This window comes from Rhineura floridana, chromosome 8, assembly GCF_030035675.1.
Source record: "Rhineura floridana isolate rRhiFlo1 chromosome 8, rRhiFlo1.hap2, whole genome shotgun sequence".
NCBI lineage: Eukaryota > Metazoa > Chordata > Lepidosauria > Squamata > Rhineuridae > Rhineura > Rhineura floridana.
This window is the reverse complement of record NC_084487.1, coordinates 14,186,154-14,201,208: the sequence shown is the minus strand read 5'-3', so window position 1 is coordinate 14,201,208 and position 15,055 is coordinate 14,186,154. Positions and strand designations below refer to the sequence as shown.

Sequence of the window (15,055 nt, the reverse complement as noted above, 5' to 3'; positions counted from 1 at the left end):
AAATATCAGTGGCTGCCACTAGTGCCAATCAACAATGATGAATACCTAAAGTACATACAGGCCTCTAAATCTTCTTCATATCGTGACAGGACTTCAACAGATTACGAAGAGCCACAAGTGCCCCACCAAATGCAGCATGCTGGAAGGCATACTGTTCTCATACAAGGACACTTTCCTGTCCAGGCTTCTGAAACGTTGTTTATCTGATACAAGACAAGAAAGCTGTTAAACTGGAGTCTTCATCCTGAATCAACAACTTCCCCTCAAATGTATTGATATTGATTATGAATTCCAGGGTTGGAGGAGAAGAACAGTTTTGAGAGTATTGTCTTTTTTCGGTACCATATAATAATCCATAGCTGACAAATGTTGGGATCAGCTTCACACCCACTTTCTTGTAGGACATGCTTGCAACATCCCCTTCTCATCTTGCCACAGTCCCACCTAGGCTGGGCTGAGGGATTCACATCTTTTGGGCTAAGAATTCCTCCAGATGACCTTACACAGCGGTTAGACAATCTCCAGCCTTTATTGAGGATTTGTTCTGATTTGTTTATGGGGAGGTTATACAGCAATGAGCATTCACCCTGTGTTTATCCCGATCTTTTTAAAAATGTTTTTAAAGATGTTTTGTTTTAATATATTTTAAAATCTGTTTTATGATGTTTTAAAGTGTTTTTAGTGCTTTTGTTTGCCGCCGTGGTGGGCTCCTACTCAGAGGAATGGCGGGATATAAATCAAATAATAAATAAAATAAAAGTTTAAAAAATAGTAATATTCTCTTGCGGGCTTTTTATACATCCTCCCATTAATCATTTATTCATCTCACACTTTTCAATACATTTTCCCACCCCTTTTCCAAACCACAAAAAAGCCTGATTCTTTTTTTACAGTGGATTTGTTATCCTTAGGAGACACAGTAGTAGTTTTGTTGATGTTGTTGACTGGAGTTATTCTAGGACAGTTTTATGTTTTTCCAGGCTTCAGCACTTGTTAAACAGTTCCAAATCAATGTCTCCAGCTGCATGAGAGATGGGATGTTAGCTGGTACAAGGTGCTTTAGTGTTCACGTGCACGTATTTCCATGAACTGGAGACACAATGCTCTCTTGGCATTTCAGAGACTAAACTTCTGAGGAAAGATCTGACCCCTGAAGAGAAGTGATGGCCAAATCTGTCAATTTTGGTTTCACTCATTTTTCCACTTGCACATCAGTTCCAAACACTTCTAAAAACATCCTCAATCTCCTAATATACAGATTCCTATATATTTTTTTCCTTATACATGTTTTTGCAAAGCATATTCTCCCTAATATCATGCATTTTCGTATGTTATTTTCACAAATATACTCATTTTTATGCACACTTTATCCTAGGAAATGCATTTCTGTCCACATTACTTGGGTGGAGAAGTGCAGGGCAAAATTATCAGAAGTGCAAATTTGCCTGTGCTTTGGTTCACGTATCATTTTGAAAAGTGCCGATGAGATAAGTTCACCTTCAAATGTGAACTGAATCAAATTTCTCCCCCATCTCAACTTAAATGCAACAGGAACGACCAATTCACACTAACAAAATGTTAACAAGGCATTCCCAAAGGGGATAAATCAAGACTGTTCTCATTAGCTGCCCTGACAATACTTGTTATTGAAGTGTGTGATATGAATCTCTAAAATCGAATAATTATTTGGCAACAATTAGGGAGGGCATAGGGTACGTGGATTTTATTAAGGGTCCTCTGTCTTCCCTCCCCACCTCCAAAATCCACACATTTCTCCATATTTACCTTCCGAAAGGGATGCAGTTTTCTAGCAAGAACAGAGAGACCTGTGCAATGTAGAATAATTACAACTGGAATCATTACAGCAGGCAGATGAAAGGAGCAAAGTAATCAAAATTGGAGTTATCCCAGGAGCAAAATCAAATGCAATGATTACTCCTGGGGCGGATGGGAGAGGGGGGTAAGGCAGCAAAGCGCAAGCAAGCACATCTATTGTTTCTGAGACAGCTTCTGCCATCGGTCACAGTGGACCACTAGCTATTTGTCTGAAGTGTTGAACACTGACACATGCCTTACAGGAGCGAGAAGCCCAAAATGATATTTACTGATTTTCGCTGGAGGAGCACTCCTAAGGGTAGGGTGGCAGCACTTGTCTCTTCCTAGTTGTACAGCACTACAGAAGTATTTAAAACAACAACAACTACAACTAAAGGGTAATTTTTTGTTTTTTTAAAGTAACAACTTTTGGGGGGGAAATCTCAATTTGTCTGCAAAAAAAAGAGTAGTTGATCTAATTCCAGTGAATATCAAGGGACCCAGGAAGAACGTAGGAAGCTGCCTTATAATGAGACAGACCATTGATTCATTTACCTCTGCATTAATTGGCAGCATCATTCCAGGGTTTCAGGGCAGGGACATTCCCAGCTCTACCTGGAGATGCTGGGGATTGAACCTGGGACCTTCTGCCTGCAAAGCAGATGAGCTGTACTGATGCTTATGGCTCCGACAAGACAATGTGCTTTTTGCTTTGCTCGGCATTTCTCTCCCTCTTTGCCCCCCCCCATGGATATTGAACTTGAATACTGCTTTCCCACAGGATTTCATTTACAGAATTGGTCCCATTCTTCCTCCACGGAGCTGAGAGCAACACACACGGTCCTTTCTCCCCTGTTTTATCCTAACAACCACCCTGTGAGGTGGGCTAGAATGAAAGAGAATGACGGGCCTACGGTCACCTAGCGAGCCTCGTGTCTGGTTAGGTTTTGAACCCTAATAATTCTGAGACAAAATAGCTGAGACAATCTGCATCCAGGAGGTCCCAGTTTAAATGTGGCAACTCCAGGTATAGCTGGGAGAGACTCCTGTCTGAAACTCTGGACAGCCGCTGCCAGTCAGTGTAGACAATATTGAGCAAGATGGACCAATGCTACACAACAACTTCCTGTGTTCCTAAGTAGAGTCCTGCTGGGTCAGATCAAAGACCTTTCTAAGGCTGCAATCCAATACATGTCTACTCAGAAGTAAGCTCCATTGGGTTTAATGGGACTTACTCCCAGGAAAGTGTGTATCGAATTGAAGCCTAACATAGGAAACTGCCTTATACTCACAGCGTTGGGGGCCTTGTGGCCAAAAGGTAGTATATAAATAAACTATACTACTACTACTACTGAGTCAGACCACTGGTCCATCTAGGCCAGTATTGGCTACTCTGACTGGCAGCAGCTCTGCAGTGTTCCAGGCAGGAGTCTTTCCCAGCCCAACCTGGAGATGCCAGAGATTGAATTTAGGACCTTCTGCATGCAAAACAGGCACTCTAGAACACTGAGCTACAGCCCTAGTTCAACAGCCTGGTTCTCTCAGTGGCCAGCCAGATGCTTATGGGAAGCTCACGAGCAAGGCATAAGCGCTTGCTTGCGGAATCTGCTGTCCAGGTGCTATCTGTTGATGGGCAAGTTCTTGGCCTCTGCTCTTCCTTTCCATGGTTCTTTACAGCAGACGTGGACCAGGCAGCCCTTCAAATAAAGGACTGTCTTCTCTGGCATGCCTTCAAAGAGTGGCCTCTCCCCTGCAACACCAAACCCTGGGCAGCCCAAGGCCCAGCCTGGAATGAACATCCAGTGCCCACCTCCACTCCATTTTGCACTTTGCTGTAACTACAACTGCACCTCTGCAGAGGGGCCCATCTCCTTCTGTAAGAATCAGAAGTAAAACCCCAGCAGACCTGGGGAAGGGCCATAGCTTAGCGCTGCAGCATCTGCTTTGCATGCAGAAGGTCCGCAGTTCAATCCCCGGCATCGCCACATAGTGCTGGGAGAGACCCCCCTCCCAGTCTGAGATTCTGGAGAGCTGCTGCCAGTCAGGGTAGACCAGGGGTTCCCAAATGGAGGTGCGTGGACCACAGTGGTCCATGAGCTTCGTCCAGGCGGTCTGTGGGATGTCCACATTCAATATTCATATCGATTTTAATTGTATTTTTGTTGCTGCTTTTATTTATTTTATTTTATTGCATTCCACGGAATGCAAACTGCAGTACAGTCAAATATATTATATAAGAAGCAAAAGAGGCAAAATGCAGCATTGAGCACAACACAAACTGCGGCATCGACCACAACACAAACTGCGGCATCGAGCACAGCCCATTACAACTGCTACAACAGGCAGAAAAAATCATGAATTGTTCTGCCACTACTCTCAGCTATTCTCAAGTGGTCCATGGGGAAAAAAAGGTTTGGGATCCAGTGGTGTAGGCAACACTGGGCTAGTGTTATCTCCCATGCTCTTTCCTAGCATTTCCCTCAGGGAGGTCTACAGAATAATATGCAGAGCGCCAGTTTTAACCAGAGCCTCTGCACATCTCTGGCAAGGGATAATGAAAAAGGACAGTAGAGAAATTCAATTTGGTTCTCATCTCAAGCCAGATTTATCACATTCACACTTTCTGAAACAATACAGGGATTAAAACTCAGCCATCCTTCTAAAGCCACCAAATTTTGCGATGCAGTCCTCCAATCAAGGTTTGCCAAAAAAGAGAGAGCATATATTAGGGGGAAATGTCCATAAAAGTGAATACCTTCGTGAAAACAGCATAACAAAAATGCACGGTGTTAGGAGAAAGTGCTTCCACAAAATGTGTACATTAGTCAAAACTGCATACAAAAAAGTGTTTAAAAGGATAAATTTGCACCAAAATGCTAAAGAATTTTCATGAGGATTTTTTTTTAAAAAAAGCAAATTGCTGCGGAACTAAAGATTGGAATAGTTGTAAACTGGGAGAACCGAAACTGGCAAATTTTTCCATCCCTAGCCATGAATGATGCCATCCCTGACCAATTTCTGAAACCATAAGAGGTCCACGGAGGTAGCAGAGGACAGCAGAGAAAGGGTGAACGGTCATGTACACACCATACCTGTAAAGCACAGGGCTTCCCCCAAAGAATCCTGGGAACTGTAAGGGTTCTGGGAATTGTATCTCAGGAGGGAGGGTAAATGTGCTTTAAATTACAGTGTTTCCTCAGCCCAAGAGAAAGATGCGGGGAAAGCTGCCCTCTAGTAACCGGACACACATCACACTCCACAAGCCTCATTTTCAGGGTTTGTGCGCTTTGGTTCCTCTCGCACAGTTTTTTTCTGGCAGCCCCAGCATCAGGCACGCTTCCAACAGATATCCTGGCACATGTGCTCATCCACACGTACAATCTGATCCCAGTCAAGGCAGCCTGTCATATTCAGTGAATCAAGTTGCTCTGTTGGATCCAGCCAAGCCCTGGGCTAACCCGATTAGTGATGCACTCTTAGTAATAATTGATTTGGGGATGCTTGCTGGGAAAGCTTTCAGAAGGGAAGCTTTTCACAACGGCCAGCAGACTTTACTTAAAAGAGTGGGACGGGAAACACATACACCATTACTTGTGGCATTCAGAGATTGTGGCTGATGCAACCTAACAAAAATCATTTGCAAGGTGTACAGCCTTAACAGAACCTCTCCCTCCTTAATCTCTGAGGTCATCTGGGAAGCCAGGAGCCGTGGGACACAGCCAAAAGTCAGAACGAAAGGACAACTCAGGAGGCAGGATTGAGGATCAAGCCAGAAGTAAGGACCAAAGGACAACAGAAGGACACAGAAACCCACCAGAACTCAGGAGGACATTGTTGTGCAAGGAAGGCATAAACTGAAACAGGAAGGCCTCCTTCATTCCTTCCTGTCTAGAAGAATCCAATGGATGGGCAGGGTCAGACTGAAGTAGGGTTGCCAAGTTCATGGCCTGAGACTGATCCTGTATCTTTAGGAGAAGAGAAAGTCAGCCAAGTGCAGGTGTTCTTGCAACACTGTAATAGGAAAAACCACAAGGTGGAATTCTCCCTTCCCCCTGCACAACTTTTAAAGATACAGAAGACCTCTTGGAGGCAGGGCCAGGCAACCAAGAGGTCTTCTGTATCTTTAAAAGTTGTCCAGGGGGAAGGGAGAATTCCACCTTGTGGTTTTCTCATTAGAGTGTTGCATGAACACCTGCACTTGGCTGACTTTCTCTTCTCCTAAAGATACAAGATCAGTCTCAGGCCATGAACCTGGCAACCCTAGACTGAAGGTACTGAGCTGCTTAGGCAGAAACCACAATGTGCAGTTTAGTGGCTTGCCACCACACGAGGTAGCTTCTCCCAGACCCAGACGCTCATGGTTTGAGCCCCAACAGCTCCTGACACTCAAAAGATTGTCTCATGGCCTATTCAAGTGCACTTGACAGACTTTGCACTCAACCCGTTTTCAGAGGCACACACACTCTGATCATTCACAGATTATATACAGTTTCACCCAGCCTCATTCAATGTATTTCAAATACATCAGGACCTTCCATGTTCCCCTAAAAACATTCCATCACAGTCCAAAGGCTCTTAACAGAATATACCACCATGGCAAAGTGGTTTTCAAACTTCTTACTCCCGAGAATCTGAGCTTATGTTTTCCTCATTCTTCTATTTCAAGAACATGTTTCTAGCCCTGTGACTAAGAACCCAAACCCTCCTGAAAATATGCATCCATTTAAAGCATCATTCCTTTAAGTTAACTTAGGGTGCAATCCAACTCGCATTTACACCAAGCTGAGAGGAGTTCGATGTGGTGGATCTTCAGCTGAGCCAGCTGGGTCCTGGTGCAGCCAGACTATGCTGGCATAAGTCCCTCAGCACAGCTCAGCTGGGGTTCAGCTGGCCCAGCCGAGACTGGTGTAAGTGAAGCCAGTGTAAGCTGGCCTGAGAAAAGGGCGTTCTGGGGGCATCAGGGGAGGGGCCGAGGTGAGGGGACTTAGGACACATCCAACTCGTGTTCAGAGTGCTCCTGCAGGTCCTAATTCAGGCAAAAAGTATACCAGGAAAAAGGCCAGTCTAAGAAAATAAATACAATAGACAGCAAGGGAGAGGGCTTACTCCCCGGTAGGGGTATTTAGGAGAGCAGGCTTTTACTTTCTGGTCCCTGCGCATAGCTGAGCCAGCTTTCAGCCAACCTGGAGCCTCCTGAATGGCAACTGGATGCAGCAGAACTTTACCGTGGATTCTCCTTCGTAGGCACCACTTATGCCGGCTTCTCCTGAGTTGGATCGCTCTGCCCAGTCACCACAAGGTGGTTTAGTCAATAGGATCTCCAGGTTGGTTTGCAACACTGTTTTCTAACCCAGGGATGGGGAACCTCTGGCCTGAGGGCTGAATGTGGCCCTCCAGACCTCTTTATCTGGCCCTCAGAACTCTCTCCAGGCCACACCCCTCACCTCCCATGTTTGGTGCTCTCTTTTAGTGTTCTCACCTGGCTGGAATGTGGCCTTGAACTCTGATAAGGCCTCTTGCTTCCTTAGATGGAGGAGAGCAAGAGGAATGTGTGGGTGTGTCTAGAAACAAGCCTACTGTACAAAGAGAAAATTCATATTGTTCACTCCACCCACTTTCGCTGCTGGCCCTGCCCGCCACTGGTATATGGCCCCCAAAAGTTTGCCGAGAAGGGAATGTGGCCCTTGGCCTGAAAACATTTCCCCAACCCTGTTCTAACCCAATTAAAGTTTGCCTAATTATGAAGTGGGAGGAAGGGTTGGGGAGGCACTTTCACCTACCCCTGAAAACCGTTTGACACCTTTTTCTTGAGATGTTCCACTGTGACCTAGGCATGCCACCAAAGTTTATAATTAGCTCAGGATATAGATTTCCCTGGCTTGTAATGTGTGGCTGAATGATCAACCGAGTGTGATGTGCACCACTCATCAGAGCAGGTCAGGTAGAATGTGGAGAAGGTTGCTTGGCGTTTGCTATTCAGTCCGCAAATAAGTAACTGATTGCAGTCCCCCCCCCCCCGTTTGCCCTGTGCTTCTTTTGCACTGAAATGAATGGGATGGAATAATGTAATGACAACATCATTTACATTAAGTTCCTGAATTAATTTAGTAAATTATGTAAGCTATGTAATTTCATCACAGTGGACAGCGAGATGAATCATGTAGTTTTTGGCAGAAGACGAAGTGCAGAGGAATGGAAACAGTGTTGCATCCAACAAACACAGGGTGGAATGGAAAATAATTCCTTCTTACATCCCTAGCTGCCATTCAGTGTAGACAATACTGAGCTAGGTGGACCAATGCTCAATATAAGGGAGCTTCCTACACATCTAGGTGCTGCTGCTCCCTGATCCTTAACCGTGGAGACTGGTGGCTCTAATGTTAGTGGGGCCATGAATCCGCTCCAAGTTTTAGGCCAAACTGTCAAGGAGATGTCCAAGGTGCTGAACCTCTTGTGGGAACAGATTTCAGCACTTTGGGCAGCTTCTTGAAAGTTTGGACTTGTCATGCCTCCATCGGATGAGTCCTTGGAGGAGGAGGAGCAGGGGATTGGCACAGCAGACCCAGCAGAGGGAACAAGCAGACCCACCCTGGAAGCAGCTCCAGACCCCCCACCACTGGAAGATGTTCAGGATACAGCTGGGGGCCTTCAGTCAGACTCAGGGAGTGAACAGGAGGCCCCTCCACTCCCTGCAGAGCAAAGACACCTGCAAGTAGCAGAGCAACGCAGGTGTTCCGGCCGTTTAAGGCTACAAGCTCCCAGAGGGCTGACTGCTAGCACCTGAACCAGGGAGAGGAGCTTAAAAGGCAGTAAAACACCATTTGCCCTTTGCTGGAAGCATCATCAAGATGCCAGCGTCAGACCCTCGCCAGCCGTGCCTTGAAACCCAGATTACCTTTGTTAGAATATCAGACCTTGCTTTGTTCACTGACTTTGCCTTTTGGAAGACGACCTGGTACGTTCATTGAGACCTCTTGAGCCTCTCCCTTGCTTATCTGCTTTACAACCAAGCCCCTGAGCAGGCAGCTGCCAGCTAATTGTTTTACAGCACCATATATCATCTGAGTGCAGCCAGCAGAGACTGACAGGACTAAAACCCAGAGCGGATTCACTGCCCCACTGACATCACTGTCACCAGTCTCTGCTGCTTATTAAAAGCTTTCAGATCAGCCTTGCATCTTGGTCTGAGACTTGTTCCACTTGTATACAGACTGCTTTTGCCTTCTCTCCTGCTGCAGGCCTGGACTTTTTGCCTTACTCTAACCTCAATTGCACAAGAGCCTGGATTGACAAAAATGCAATGTGCAGATGCTGCAGAGAAAGACAGCAAAGCACAGCTCATTGACGGTCAAATTGCGGGATTTTTTTAAAAAAAGAAAGAAAGAAAGAGCCTCTTCAGGCTGCAGTGGGTTATCTGTTTTCTGGCTGAATGGCAGAAGATTATAATTGCTCTCAGCAATATACAAGATGCAATCAAACCAAAAGGGAGAGGACAGACTGCCAGCATTAACTCCTTAAGGCCTTCCACCATTTGACTATTTTTTTATGAGCCGTCAAAAGTGGCACTATATAAGCACCCACACAATGCAGAAAACCCCAGCCTCATTGTCCTTTGTTGGCAAGTGACAGTGGAGATCAATATTGGAGACCAAATGCCAACAGTAAAAGAGAAATGCCAGTCAGTATTTCATGGACTAACTGCCCTTATCCGAGACTCTCATGCTTGACTGAATGAAAATACAGCCATTGATCTTGGTGTCATCGCTCAAATTCTTCATGCATCAACTCGCCTTTTCTTCTTCTTCACAATTGAATTTCTGGGGTTGTTCTCTCTCTCTCTCTTATAAAAATATATTTTATTTTCGTTCCTTTATGGGTGATATTTCCAACACTCTATGAACTACATTTAGATTGTGTTAACCTTTAAACAGAAGGTGATTTCTCCCTTCCTTCTCTTGCTTAAAAGATCTGCTTTGGTTTAACACTGCAGTTCTTTTTAACCCAAACCTCAGTTTCACACAACAATATCAAAAGGAGTTGCTTGCTGTTAGACGGTTTCCCAGATGCCGACTCATCAGCACTGTCTGGTTGGGAACGACATAAGCCCCACATAAAACCCATAAGGACTCTTCTGTTGCTATTGGCAGGCCATGGTTTTTAATTTGGGTTCTTCTTCCTACAAGGCAAGAAGAAATGCTCAGATTCTTAGGCCTAAGCACCAGTTGTTTGGAAATGGCATCAAATGTATAAACAGCAGACTCTTGATATTTTCCCAGGCCTTTTAATTATTTTAAAACTGCCATCACAAAAGGTATATAAGAGGAGGGGGGGGAAGGAGCACCACCATAGCCTTAGGAGATGTTCTCTGCGCCACCATGTGCAAAGGTCCCTTCCCTCATTTAGCAAGCTCAAAATTCACCCCCATGACTATGATCTGAAAGTGTCATATTTAATTTGAAACAGCCATTAGCTCAGTCTCTAGTCCTTGGATCTTTCAGGCACTCTGCTGAAATCTGGGGGCTTTCAACATCAGCACAGGCACCCCAGGCTGGCCACTTGAGCATGCAACGAGGACTCCATGCACAAAGAAGGGCTGCCTCTTTCCGTTCCGCAACGGAGTATAGCCTGGACGAGTTGTGGCTCACCTAGCTGTATATACAAGCCTGAGGGCTGCAATCCTTTCTGGGCAACCTTTGGGGGCCACACATGTCAGTGGTGGGCAACATCGGAGGCAAAAATGGGGAGAGCAATGAATATAATTTTTACCTTTGTACAGCGTGCTACACACACCCCTCACTATCCTCTCACCAGGTCAGCAAGAGGGATTATCAGAGGGCAAAAGGACTCCAAGCAGAGTCAATAGGTGGTGTGGCTGAGGAGGAGGTCTAGCCTGGGGTGAGTCTTGAGAGCCAGGGAGAGTGCAGGATTTTTCACTCCTGCTATACACAGACCACCAGCTATGTGCTGGAACTTAACCATCTTTCATCCCTTGGTCTTTGCAACAAAAATGGGAGAGAGAGCCCCACTCCTCCCCGACAACTGGAAGACAGGCTCAGATCCCTTGGTAGATCTCTGAGAGATCTGCAGGACTTTGGCAAGAATGGCCGACTGCCAACAGTTTTAACTACAGCAAGGAAAATTGGCCTTTTGTTAGTTTAAATTTTTGTATGATGGGGGTAGGTTTGGATTGAGTATACTTATTGTTGTTTTGTATTATATGTTATATTTTACTCTATGTTATATTTTAGTCTATGTACGCCACCTAGAGTGGCCGTTAATTCGGCCAGATAGGCGGCCTAGAAATAAAATTTTATTATTATTATTATTATTATAATTGCTTATCTCTCAGCCTCAGAGTTTTCTGTCTGTGAATATGTGTATTAATTCATTGCCTTTGATTCGTTTTTTGTGCAGCTCTGCCAGGTTTTGTGAGAGTCCCTGATCTGTAGCAACTCATCTGCGGGTTTCTGCTGGTATGTAGAGCTTATCCCACTATACAGCGTCTGGGGTGCAGTAGGTAATTGGCTCCACCCCACTGAGCCACCATTTTGCACCTGGGTCCACTGCCTATTTTGCATCTGGCTCAAGGTGACAGACCTTAGTGTTCTGATAACTAAGAACTGATAACTAAGGAGACCTTCTGCCTGCAGGAAGAGGAACATTGCGCTGCCAGGGAAGGAGAGCCCCATGTCATCTGCTGCTGCTGTGCTGCTTCCCCTGGCTGTCACCACCACCACCCTTCCTGCTGGACTGCTGCTATTAACAGCTGCCACGCCCTGCAGGACCAGGTCCCAGCTTATTTCATCGTTGCCGCTGCACTGCGCGAGGAGAGTCTTCGGCGTGGGACATTGTCGCCGGATGTATGCTGTGTGGTGTGAATGAGATTGGTGTGTGTATGTATGTGAGTCGTTGCTTGTTTTAACTACACTTTAATTGTATTTTATTGTATTTTAATGCTATTTAATTATTTGTTCTGTTGAGTTTGCTATTTATTTCTATGTTTTTGTATTTTATGTTGCTGTTTTACTCTTATGTACACCGCCCAGAGAGCCTTTTGGCTTTGGGCGGTATAGAAATTAAATTAATTAAATAAATAAATAAAAAGTAGGTCCCGCAAGCTCTAAGTCTGCCCATCTCTGCCCTGGGGGATTGGCATACATAGACTGTGTCGAGTTAGTGAGTTATTTATTATTTAATTTATATCCCACCCTTCCTCCTAGCAGGAGCCCAGGGCAGCAAACAAAAGCAGTTATAAGATGCACAGATGTAGCACTGAGGATCATGGAAGTGTTCCAGATGTCCCAATGGGGCAAAAGGAAGAAAAGGGGCAGAATTGTGCATGAAGCATTGCTGGAGGTCAGTGCACATATGTGAACCCAGCAAAACCTGTGCGGAGGAGACTGGGGTTCCACAGGGTTGTGTGAATTGTATGCCTTCACCCATCAGTCTCTTGGAGCGGGTGTAAACATGTACTCATGTCTGGCATCTGTGCCGCTGCCCACAGTCGTTCCAAACACCACGCAAATCTCATGTCATGCTCACGTATGAGCTTCTCAAGATCAGGTCAGGTGTCAGAGCTTAATCTCACAAAGGTTCTTGAACTGATGGTCTGAGGCAGGGGTTGCCACTGTGCTGCCTGTGGGTGCCAGTATGGCTGGCAGTACTTCCTATGATGTCCACAAAAGGTCTCAGGAAATAACCCCTAAAAAAATCCACAATACATGAGACTGTTGCCTCTTCCTGCTCAGTTCCTCTTTGCACCGGCTCGGACTTTTCTACACTGACACCTCCCCCTTAAACATGGCCACGTTTCATTGGATGCCAGGATTGGACACCCACCCTCCCATCTCTTCCAAACAGAGGAGAGGAGCAAGGACCTTTTCACTGTGAGCAAGTGTGGTGGCAGCTGATGCGGGTGCCTCCCGCCATTGATGGGGTGGCTGTTGGGGGAGGGATATGCCTATACCATTTTGTGGCTCGGTCTCTTCTTCTGCTCTTTTAAATGTGGCAGCCCTTATGCCACACCCCCTTGACAGCCATTTTGTGCTATGCCACACCCCCACATCAGCCATCTTCTGACTGGTGCCCTCCCGGCACTTTCTCAAAATTCCAAAACTGCCCAATTGGCTGGGAAAGGTTGGTGACCCCTGACCTGAGAGATGTCAGGGGGATTCAGTCCATTTGACACCACAAACCAACAAGATGGAACCGTAGACAGCCAAGCCACGCCAGCCAATTGACATGGAAACAGCAAGGTGGATCTGTTCCTAACCCACATTAAAGTTTTCTGGGTCAGGTTTGCTGGTTGGTCTGAGCATCTAGAACAGTGTTCTTGAATGTGGGGTCCCCAGATGTTGTTGGACTACAAGTCCCATGATTCCTTGACCAGTGGCTAAGATAGCTAGGGATGATGGGAGTTGTACTACAAGAACATCTGGAGACCCAAGCTGAAGAACAGTGATGTAGAAGATTTGCTCTTGCTTCCTAAAGACTGCCTTTATCATGTTCCACCCTCAGCCATTTAGGAGCCAGTTCTGACAGCCATTGGTTTTAGTGCATGTTGTATTAATAAGCCTCTCTAAACCATGGTTTAATATTGGTGCTTCTTATAAAGGTAACTATAGCAACCGTACCAGGCGTTGGGCTAATTAGAGCAAATTGTCAATGACTCTATTGTAGGGCAGCTTCGGGGGGGGGGGAGAAAAAAGATATTACACCTATAAGGAATTTAATTTATTACCTCAAGACTATAAATTTTAATACAAGTTGATCTCACCCACAGGAAATTGCTTTAAAACAAGATGTATATCAGCAATTATTGTGTTTTTCCATCATTATCCTAAATTGTCAACAAAGGCAACAATCATTACAAAGCCACATAAAATGATAATAGCAAGCGGGCTATGGGCCCCAAAGGATCATATCAAAAGCAAATCGACTCCAGGAAGAGGGGAGGAGAGAGAGAGAGAGAGAGAGAGAAAGAGAGACCTCATCGGAATCCTGAGAGAGGGAGAGTTTGATGACGGCACAAGGAGGGAAAAAGCACCCAAGGAGATATCCATCAACTCTGCTGGAAGACCAGCTCCACCAGGCACCTCTTGCCACTGAGAAGTTTCTATGACAGCTGGTTATGACAAGAACTACAATTTAAGAATGGGTACATGAGTTTGCTTTTTTCCTCTTCCCTCCCTGCCCCTTTCCCCTTGCGTCTCATGTTATTTAGATTGTAACCCTGTAGACAGGGACTGTCTTGTTTTAATTGATCGTATGTAAGCCACTCTAGGAACCTTTTTGCCTGAAGAGTGGGGTATAAATGCAATCAATCAATCAATCAATCAATCAATCAATCAATCAATATTTGCTTCCCAAACCATAGCTATCATTAGCCTGCTTCATGCATTCAAGTTTGGAGCATTCACATCAGCTCCACTTTCAAGGTCTTCAGGCATGGGTGGATGCACCCACTCGCTGTAAGGATGTCCAGGCAGTAGAGCACCTGCTTTGCATGCAGAAGGTGCCAGGTTCAATCCTGGGCATCTCCAGGTAGGGCTCTGAATGTCCCCTGCCTGAAAGCCTAGACAGCCACTGCCAATCAATGTTGAACAAGTTGGACCAGTGGTCTGACCAGTGGGCTTCTGATGTTCCCATGTAACTGAACTTCAGGTGGACATAGTCGGGGAAAAGAACTTCAAGAAATCCCCTTCAGACCTTCAGAAAACAAAGGAGCAGAATAGTGCCTGCACATTTTGCCTCATATCTTGGGTTCTACAAGGTCTAGAGCAGCCTTTCCCAACTTTTGGGTCCCCAGATGTTGCTGAACCACAGCCCCAAACAGCATGGCCAATGGTCAAGAATGATGAGAATTGTAGTCTAGCAACATCTGGGGACCCAAAGGTTGGGAAAGGCTGAACTAGAGATTTGCTTTTCTTTCTTTCTTTTAAAGAGAGCAGGGAATGTGGTGATTGTGTCTCTTTTTGGGGGGCAGGGAGCAACTGCCTCCCTTGCCTTCCCCCATGGATTCCCATGATGCCAGATGCTGCCACTGGTCCTGCTAGGTTGTTTGAGTAGCCTGTCCAAAATCCAGGAAAGGCCACCCTGTGGGCAACAATATCTGAGGTTGGCTCACAGCAGTGCCACTTATATAGAAGGCCCTCCTGACCTCTCTCCATTCCGTCACAGAATTCAGTCCATCCCTCACATAAAATTAAGTTGCATAAATATGGTACAGCATGAGGCTTAA

The 15,055-nt window shown here is 45.6% G+C and overlaps 1 protein-coding gene across 19 annotated transcripts in view; it reads right to left on the bottom strand.

Annotated features, from left to right (window-relative positions):
• Window positions 1-15,055, bottom strand: part of CELF2 (CUGBP Elav-like family member 2) — a 672,363-nt gene that overhangs the window by 278,936 nt on the left and 378,372 nt on the right. Inside the window, exon 1 of one of the 19 annotated variants that reach the window (XM_061638336.1) lies at window positions 9,737-9,991. The exons of the other annotated variants lie outside the window; for them this stretch is intronic. The gene's annotated coding sequence lies outside the window, so the exon portion shown is untranslated. Of the gene's footprint in view, window positions 1-9,736; window positions 9,992-15,055 lie in introns of those variants that run through there. 19 annotated transcript variants of the gene reach the window in all.